The sequence below is a fragment of the Myotis yumanensis genome, unplaced genomic scaffold (genome assembly GCF_028538775.1).
Source record: "Myotis yumanensis isolate MYYU_CA2020_CCGP unplaced genomic scaffold, mMyoYum1.0.hap1 SCAF_1, whole genome shotgun sequence".
Classification (NCBI taxonomy): Eukaryota; Metazoa; Chordata; class Mammalia; order Chiroptera; family Vespertilionidae; genus Myotis; species Myotis yumanensis.
Window position 1 is genome coordinate 51,565,859 of NW_027223752.1, and position 10,113 is coordinate 51,575,971.

A 10,113-nucleotide genomic window follows, 5' to 3' on the forward strand; every position below is an offset into this window, starting at 1 on the left:
CTCCCACCTCCCCGGATGTGACCTTGGTTTTCAGTGTTAGTCCATCGGACGTGTTTCCATGTATCCACACGCGCAGGTCACAGGCCTCTGCATGAGGGAATGCCTCCAGCTAAGGAGTTTCAGCTTTATTATAAGGTCACGAGCTACCTGGGGCTGGGGATGAGCTGGGGCGTGCTCCCAAGACATTACTCCTTTATGCCTTGCAACTGGGATTTGCTCACTGAGATAATGACAATTGTTATTTTGGGGGAAGGGGAGGCATAGGAAGTAATTGTGGCTCAGAGTCTGTGGCCCAGTATTGTCAGAAGGTGGCAGTAAGCACGTGTCACCGGAAGGTGGAGGAAATTGGGGAAAGGTGGTGGGAGGACACTAAATCCCGTCTTCGTTTGCTCACAGATATGCCTGGCTGCGTAGAAATACTCTCTCCAGAAACAGGTGGCCCTCTTTCTTTTATGCCATCATTTTTTATAGTGATAAGGACATTAAAAAACTATGTAATAGTCATGTAAGGGTGATAAGTAACAGCAGCTGGTCCTGCCGGTGTGGCTCAGTGGTTGAGCATCGACCCATGCACCAGGAGGCCCTGTTTAATTCCCCGTCAGCACATGCCTGGGTTGCAGGCTCCATCCCCAGTAGTGGGCGTGCAGGAGACAACCAACGGATGGTTCTCTCTCCCCCCTCCTTCCCCGCTCTCTAAAATCTGCAGGATGCATTTGGCCTGTGGGCTGCTAGTGTGTGATCTCTGCTTTATGGCTTCTGCCTGAAGGCAGAACACTGGGCCATGGTATGCTCTCTGGCATGCCGCCTAGCTCTACGGTCTGTGTGGTTATGAGAGTCTGGGCTTCTTAGAGAGACGCTGTGGGAATGGCTGACTTCACTCATGTCCGGTTCTCACCCACTTCCCAACACCCGGCTAGAGGACTGCCAGGAAGCGGGAGCTTAGCGCCCTCCTGGGTCCAGGAAGTCAGCCCATCTAGAGTCACCAGAAGCCAAGACCCCTCCAGGGAGCTGGACCTACGGCCCCAGAGCCCTTCTCTCGGGCGCTGGGCGGGTTCCTCGGCCTCTCCCAGGGCAGAGCCCAGTGGGAACATAGCCTGGTGACTGTTTCTCAAGGGGCTTTGTCCTGTGACTACAGCCAAGCAAGGCAGTCAGACACAAATGAAAACACATGCACACACTGTCCCAGCACTCCCAAGGCCTTTTCCCACGCGGTCGCAGGGTGGCCGGAAGGGCAGCTGGTCATGGGAATGGACGCGCGTCCCTCCCCCCGCCACCCGCCTGGAAGCTCCACCCTGTTCCATTTACTCCTGGCCATGCACCACCCCCCTTTCACCCCCTTACTGCTTACTACTTCCAGGGGGGAAGGAAATAGCTGAACAATGCGGCAGATCAGAGACCGGGCACAAAGCCCAGGCCGGTTGGCAGGCTGTGGACTCCCTGGCTGCCCTACTTCCACCGCACACCCGCCCTCTCGGTTCTTTCCCTGAAGGTCAGCCTTCCTCAACCTTTCTCCCTACCTTCTCGCCTTCCCTGTGAAACTTCACATGTCTGACAACTCTTTCCCATTTCTTTTTTTAATATATATTTTTATTGATTTCAGAGAGGAAGGGAGAGGGAGACAGAGATGGAAACATCAATGAAGACAGAGAATCATTGATCAGCTGCCTCCTGCACACCCCGGACTGGGGATCGAGTCCACAACCCGGGCCTGTGCCGTGACCTGGAACTGAACCACACCGGCCGGGCTCTGAGCCACACGGGCCGGCCTCTCCCATTTATTAGGTTGGCCCCTTCCCCTCTATGCGGTAGCCAGTGGTGACCACACTCCCCCTTGGGTATAATTCCTGGTATAAGGGGCTGAAGCCAGGCTTTGGTGGGGATTTTGGCCAGTGAAAGTGGGTGGGAAGAAAGGGTCATTTTTTCCTGAAGTTTTTCTCCAGAGGTGAAAGCAAGTGCTGAGAAGACAGTGCTGGACCAGAGCACGCAGATCTGAGGGCTCGTTCTCTCTCTGGACAGAGCCCATCACGGCCCGACGGGCAGGGACGAAGTGCTCACAGGCCTGTGGGGCTGTTCTCAGAGGAGCAGAAAGGAGTTACTAGTCATTCCCAATTTCTGGGGCTGGGAAGTTGGTGACAACCACAGCTATTGTTTTTCCTGTTGGTCTAAAATAATGTTCTGCCCCTTGCTCCCCCTTGGTTCTGGTGCTTCTAATGGCCTTGCCTTCCGCCAGGCATTTCCTGCTCAGGGAGCCAAGGGGCAGGGCGCCTCGCTAACCTTTGCCACCTCTAAAAGCCAGCCTGCCCTCTCCTCCCCGGTTCCTGGGAACCTGCCGGAGGGAGTGACCCGTGGGTGCAGGCCAGACCCTGTGAGGTAAGGACAGACCCATCCTCGTTCCCTCCTCCTGCCACACCCAGCGTGGTCCCAGGACAGGGGTGCCATGGGTGCTGAAAACCAGTCTCCTTCCCCTAACACAGTGGTTCTCGGCCTTCCTAATGCTGCGACCCTTTCATACAATTCCTCATGTGGTGGTGACCCCCAACCATAAAATTATTTTCGTTGCTACTTCATAACTGTCATTTTGCTACTGTTATGAATCGTAATGTAAATATCTGATATGCAGGATGTATTTTCATTGCTACAAATGGAACATAACTAAAGCATAGTGATTAATCACAAAAACAATATGTAATTATATATGTGTTTTCCGATGGTCTTAGGCGACCCCTGTGAAAGGGTCGTTCGACCCCCAAAGGGGTCTCGACCCACAGGTTGAGAACCGCTGCCCTAACATTTGATTTCATCCCTTACGTGACTTCTGCCCCTGTGTAGCTCGGCCATATAAAAGCGGCCACTTGGAAACCTACACAGTCCTGAGAGCAGGAAAGAGCCCTGAAGGGCACCTGTGCCGTGTCCGAGGTCGATGGCCACGAAGGGGGAGGACTGTCTCTGGAACCCCCCACAGTCCCAAACGCAGCTTCGGCGTCATCCTGCGAGGGAGCAGAGAGAAAATGCCCCGCCCTTGGTGTCCGCATCTTCTTGCTTGGGCCTTTTAGAACCTTCAGCTTTACCTTTTTTTAGTGCCTCCGGCTCCGTTTCCACCTGGAAAAGGTGGGATTTAAGTTGTGTCTGTTATTAGCAGAGAAGCTGACCGCAGTTCTCTATTCCTCCACTCGCAGGCTGAGCAACACACTTTTGCACTAATTGCTTCCTACTTGTTTCATTCATGTAAACAATGTCTCTCCAGCTTTACTGTAAGCTTTCCGGCTTCACCAAATGTTCGTTGACTTTTCCCACAATACAATTTTCCCACAACAAAAGGCAGGAGAGGAGAGGGATTGGATTCATGGCAAACGAGGTGGGGAGCCCTTGGAGGGCTCAAAGCACAATACTGACACCATCTACATTTTAAAAATACTTCTTAAAATAGTAATTACCCGGCATTTTAGAGGGGAATGGATTGGAAGAGAGCAAGAAAAGAGACAAGGAAGAGGCCGTAGTCTTCTGAGCAGAGATGGTGGTGGCTGGGATCAGGATGGGAAAGATGGAGAATAGATGTGACCATTTTGGAGACAGAAATGACAGGACTTGTTATGATGGGTTGGATGAGAAGGGAAGAGGGGTGAGGGAAGAGAGGAATTCTAACCACGACTAGGTATCTGCCTGAGCAGCAGGTGACGGAGGGCTATTTATGGAGATGGGAAAGAAGGGGACCCTGGGGAAGGACCGGGTTTGAGGCGACAGGTGGAATCAAGGATTTGGGCGTGTGCGGTTAGAGCCAGGCTGACCTTGTCATAGCGCCTGTATGTCTGTAGCTTAAAGGAGGATTCTAGGCTAGACACACAGGCTTGGTAACCTTCAGACCATGGGTAACACATAAATTCATGGGAATGAATGAGATCATCAGGGCTATAGAGGGCAGGTAGAGTTGGTGAAAGTGGAAAAGGCCATCGAGAAGCAGCAGCCAGAGACCGCTCAGGAGAGGACCGTGTCATAGAGGAGAAGAAAGGACAGTGTCCCAAGAGGAAAGCAGTGGTCAACTCTATTGCGTGTTCCTGAGTCAGGCAGGAGGACAGAAAGCCCGCTCTGGGTCAGAGGCGGCCCGGACGTGAGCAGCCCATGTGAGTCGTGGGGTGGATGTCAGGTTGGCACGGGTTACGATTTGTTGTTGCTGTTATTATTTGTTTTCCAAATTTTTGTTATGGAAAATGTCAAACATACATAAAAGTTAAAAGCATGGTTCAACAGTCATCAACTCATAGCTTCTGGTTTTATCCATGTCCTCGCTCATTTGTGTTTTTTTGGAGCTCACCTCAGACATTTCATTTCATTCATAAATATTTCAGTGTGTATCACTAAAAGATAAGGATTCTAGCCCTAGCCAGTTTGGCTCAGTGGATAGAGTCTCAGCCTGCGGACTCAAGGATCCCAGGTTTGATTCCGGTCAAGGGCACATTCCCGGATTGCTGGCTCGGTCCCCAGTAGGTGGCATGCAGGAGGCAGCCAATCAATGATTCCCTCTCATCATTGATGTTTCTATCTCTCTCTTCCTCTCCCTTCCTCTCTGAAATCAATAAAAATATATATTAAAAAAAAAGATAAGGATTCTTTATAAAACAACTAGACCTAAAACAAGAATAATTATTTCCTTTTTAAACATTGAGGTACAACTGACATATAACATTGTATTAGTTTTAGGTGTGCAATGCTTTGATCTATGTATATCCTGTGAAATGATTCTCTCTACAGCTTTAGTTAACATCCAAAAAGGTCACACTGGTTCCCTGTGATGGATAAGTCTCTTAAATCTATTTGAATCTACAGATCCTCCCCACCCCACCCCATTTGGTGAAGAGAGATTTTTTTTTCCTTTAGAAATTTCCTATATTCAAGATTTTGCTGATTGCATTCTTTTCTCTCCTTTTGTTTTCTGTAAACTGTTTTTCATTAGAAAGCTCACTCAGATTCAGGTTAAAGTTTTTGTCTAGAATATTCATAAGTGGTGATGAACCCTTTCATCAGGGGGTACATAACCGTCCTGTCTCTCTCCTTTGTAACTGTAACAGCTATTGGTGATTTACCCATCGATCGCATTAAGGGTTTGTAAAATTTTGATGTTTTATTCTTCCTTCTTCATTTCTTACCTAATTGGTTACCTTGAGGCATGTTTGTAAGGAAATCAAATTGAATGCTTGTTTATTACTCTTACCAGTGTTCAGGAGAACAATCTCACATCAATAATGTTGTGAACCTAACGCACAGCTCACTAAAGGCAGATTAAATGCTTGACCTGATTCTCTCCCTGTATCTACCAAAGTTCAGAATAATGAGTTGGATTCTCCAAATTCTCTAAAGGTGGTCAATGATGTTCCTTTTTTCCTTTTACTTCTCCTTTCTCTCTCTCGCTCTCTTTTCTCTTTCTTTTTGAGCATCATCAGTAAACATTCATGAATTTTATCATTATAAATTAGCTTTTTATCTGATCTTGTCTGGAGAGCAGATTTTTTATACAGAGAAGTGGGACTGAATTGAATTTACATTTATGGAACATTTTCTAGACACTGAAAGTAGATGCTGTCACACTACTTTATTTAATGCCCCACCTCCCCCCGCCCCCGCAGTCTTGGAGGGCAGGGCCCATGGTCCCTGCTTTTCACTGAGGAGGAGACAGGCCGTCAGTAGCCATGTGACTGACTAGCCCAAAGTCATACAGCCGGCCAGTGGCCAAGCCCAGATTTGTCTGAAGCACATGGCACCACATAGCTTTTTGAATGAGATCCTATAGATATGCAGTCCCTCAACAGGGCCCACTGATTACCTGTCCAGCCTCTAACTTACCTGTTATCATATATTCTCTTCAGACTTGCCTGTTTTTGTTCCCTGGAGTTGCAAGAGCAGTGCCTAGGGACTAGAACACTCTTCTGCCCTGTAACCTAACTCATATTTTGTTGTTGCTAAATACGTTTTTATTGTATTTACATATGTGATTTTACCTAAATATACACTCATCACATTATATATATTATTTTTTAAATTAAATTTAAAATTGTTGAGTTGTATTCCATGGTGTGGATGTACCCCAGTTTGTTTAACTGTTCACCTGCTGAAGGACATCTGGGCTGATTCTAATTTTTGGCTATTATGAATACAGCTGTTATGGACATACATGCATGAGTTGTTTTTTTGTGTTTTATGTGAACAGTTTTTATGTCTTTGGGATGAATGCCCAGGAGTACAGTTGCTGGGTCATGTACTGGTTGCATGGTTACTTTCCTAAGAACTGCCAAACTGTTTGTTCAGAATGGCTGTCTTATTTTTTAAGGATGGGAGGGCATGCTTGTGTGCCGGAGGGAAAGATGAGACTGTAGGAGCCAGGTTCTTGAAAAGAGGAGCGGGGATGGGCCCCTTGCTTCTGTGGCGGGATTAGCTGGTCTTTTGTAAAGGAGGTGGGGCATTCTCAGATAGGGGAAGGGAGAGACACAGGTGGGTGGAGAGGCAGATAGATTTGCAGATTGTGTCAGGAATAAGAGAAAGTTTCTCTTCTATTTCCTCAGTAACATAAGGGGCTAGAGAGAGAGATATTCATCTAATTATTATGTTGTACACCTAAAACTAATATGATATTATGTTTCAATTATATCTCAATAAAATTGGGGGGGGGTATGAAGCTACCCTTGGCCAGTGTGGCTCACTTGGTTGGGCATCATCTGTGCACCAAAAGGTTGCTGGTTCGATTGTGGGCTAGATCCCTGGTAGGGGGCGTGGAGACAGCCAATCAATGTTGTGCTTTTACATCAATGGTTTTCTCTCTCTCTATCTCCCTCTCTAAAAATCAATTTTAAAAAAGTGTGAGGCTAGGTCATCAGCTAAGATGAGAGGGTTAGAGGTTTTGCAGAGAAAGAGAATAGGTATACAAGTTGTCTTAGAGAGTGGAAAAGCAAGAAATGTAGCAGGAATTCCCAGGCACTGTTGAGAGCCATTTGAGGGTAGGATGGCAAACAAGGAATGAGGATAATCTGCCTGGTGGTGTGATTTTGCTTTAGCAAAATCACTGAAGAGGCAGATGGTGGGTTTATCCAGATTAAGGGTTTAGCCAGGTAAGCACCAAGGGAGGAAGAAGATGGGGCAAGAGAGTGGTTATAATGATGGATGATGGAAGTAAAGCTAAAAGGAAGGAACAAAAAAACTAGGGCCAATGAATAGTGAGAATTTAGTGAGGGCAAGGGATGGGAGCTCATGAGAAGGGTCAAAAAACGACTGAGGGAGGCTTAATTAAGAAAAAGGTTGCCCTGGCCGGGAAGTTCAGTCAGAGCATCGTCCCAGTACGCCAAGGTTGAGGGTTCCATCCCCGGGTCGGGCCACATACAGCCACTGAATGCATACATAAGTGGAACAACAAATCGATGTCTCTTTCTCCCTCCCCCACCCCTTCCTCTGTCTCTCTCAAATAAATTTTAAAAATTAAACAAAAAAAGGTTGTGGTCAGAGAGTCTACATATGGGAAGAAGTATGGTTTTCGGTGAAAACGAAGTTGAAGGTGCGACTACAGGAGCAGGCAGCTGCTGCGGTGTGGAAAATATTGCTGGGGCGAGAAGGTCAAGGAAGTGAGAGGAGGATGTTGGAGAGGCCATCATAGGGATGCTGAGCTCACCAAATAAAACACAATTTAGGGTGGAGAGAGGAGCAGTGAGCCAAGAGTCAAAACAGGGGTTTCGTAGGAAGGAGGGGCAGCACTGTAGGAGGGAGGGGTTCAGAAGAGGTATTGGGAGAGAGGAACATCCCACTTCCTGACTCTGAGGTACGTACGTGGGAATGAGAGGAAAATAGCATTCACCTGAAAGGGCTGCTAAAGAAGCAGTGTCCTTAAGGGAGAGCCAGGTTTCAGGTCAGGCCAGCGATGAAGGCAGCATCCTGAGAGAAGGCTGAGATACGGAGGAATTCGCTGATCACAGGTTGCAGAGGGCACAGCGGGAGGGAGGACGCGGCTGGAAACAGGGAGCTGGGAGCGGGGCAGGCATGTTGCCAGAGTGAAGAATGAAGTAAATACAGTAGGGACGTGGGAATGATGGGATGTAGCACTGTCCAGAACTTTCTGTGTTGACGGAAAAATTTTCACTGTGCAATACCATAACCACTAGCCACATGTGGCTATTCAGTACATGAAGTGTGGCTAATGGGACTGAGGAGCTGAATTTTTAGCTTTATTTTAATTAATTTAAATTTAAATAGCCACACGTGGCTAGTGGCTAGCATAGTGGAAAACATATAGGAAGGTGGGTCTCCATTTTTGTCACTTGCTTGCCAGGCAGCCCCACTCCTTCACACAGCAAGCTGTGGCAGCGGCCTTCTCACTCCTTCGCCATATAAGTCCAGACAAAGCACAGGGTCAGGCAACTCTGGGTCCAAATTCTAACTCTATCACTTACTAGCTTTTTAAAAAAATATATTTTTATTGATTTCAGAGAGGAAGGGAGAGGGAGAGGAGACAGAAACATCAATGATGAGAGAGAATCATTGATCGGCTGCCTCCTGCACACCCCACACTGGGGATTGAGCCTGCAACCCGGGCATGTTCCCTTGACCGGAATCGAACCTGGGACCCTTCAGTCTGCAGGCCCACACTCTACCCACTGAGCCAAACCAGCTAGGGCTAGCTTTTTGAAGTAGAACAAATAAATTAACTTGTTAGCAAAATCTCCCTGAGTTTTCATTCATCTATAAAATGGGAGTGGGGAGCTGTATAAATTAGTGCTTTTAGCATGATGCTTAATAAGTGGTCACTATTACTGACATAATTTAGTTTTCAATGTTTTCTGATTGATCAGTCAAAACCTGTTCTTCAGGCCAAAAGATTACTTGTCCAGGGATGGATTGACAGAAATGAGCCATCCCAGCTGCCTTGAGGGCCAGGAAAATGGCCCAGGTTTCTGGGACTATGAGATGGGGGTGAATCAGGGCTGGGTAATTCTGCTATGTAAGAATATTCCTACCTCAAACTTGGAAGAGCAGGTAGGGATAGCCAAGGGGACAAGGCGGAGGATCTAAAGTGAGCCAGAATATGGGATCAGCCTGGCTTAAATATCTAGTGATCATTTGGGCAGTTCTGGTATCATTTATCACTTCCCATTTTTGCTGGAAAAGCCTTAGTTTATGGCAGCTCCAAACTTCCCTCATAATTTAAAAACCAAAAGCATGTTGTTTGTCAAGTAGAGCAATGGTGCCCCGAGAGGGTTCTAATGTGGGACATTTGTGATTTGGGGCAATTATGAACTTGGGGTCATAGTGACCTCTGATCTGGAGTGATTGTGATCGCCTTCTCTATAAAGCATCACTAATTCCCTCGTTACTTTCTCTGTGGTCTTCTTCAGATGGAGCACTTACCTCATATTGTGATGGCCTTTCTGTCTCTCCCCCTCTGGCCATATTATGACATCAAGGCAGGAATTTTGTCTAGTTGATTATTGAGTATTCCTGGACTCTAGCACATGCCGGGAGCACATAGTAAGTAGCTGTTCGATAATTATTTATTGAATAAATGAATGGGACCCGAGGAGACAGTGCTCTGAGATAATGTGATCTCTCTTGTTTACAATCCGGATGGACTATGAACAGAGTCAGGAGTTCTGACGATTGTGTTGAAGTGCCTTTGCTTGTGGCCTGCAGTGATTGTGATGAGAGGTCCCTGCTCCAGTGATTGTGACTTCTTGGCAGGGACCACAGGGATAATGAATGGAGGTGACTGTGAACAAGTTTGTGATGGTGCCTTCCAGCCCTGCTGTCAGGGGACTGTGCCCCTGACCCACAGATATCTGGCTTCAGGTGCTCACCAGCCAGTGCCAGGCTTTGACCACTGACCTGCGATACCCTTTCAAGGTGCAGAGATTGTTGATCTCAGCTGACAGCTGAGGCTATTGCTTTGCATTATGAACTGAGGTATCCGAGATCTGTGGGCCTGAGCTCAGTCTGGTGATGGTGCTAATAATGTGTCTAGTACTCTTAGAATTCAGATTTTGTTTAATAAATATCCTCCCAGAACCTACAAATGACACAGCCCTGGCTTGGCTTCACGCAAACAAGGAGTCTAGATCAGGTCAAAGCTTAGAAAGCTCTACTTGA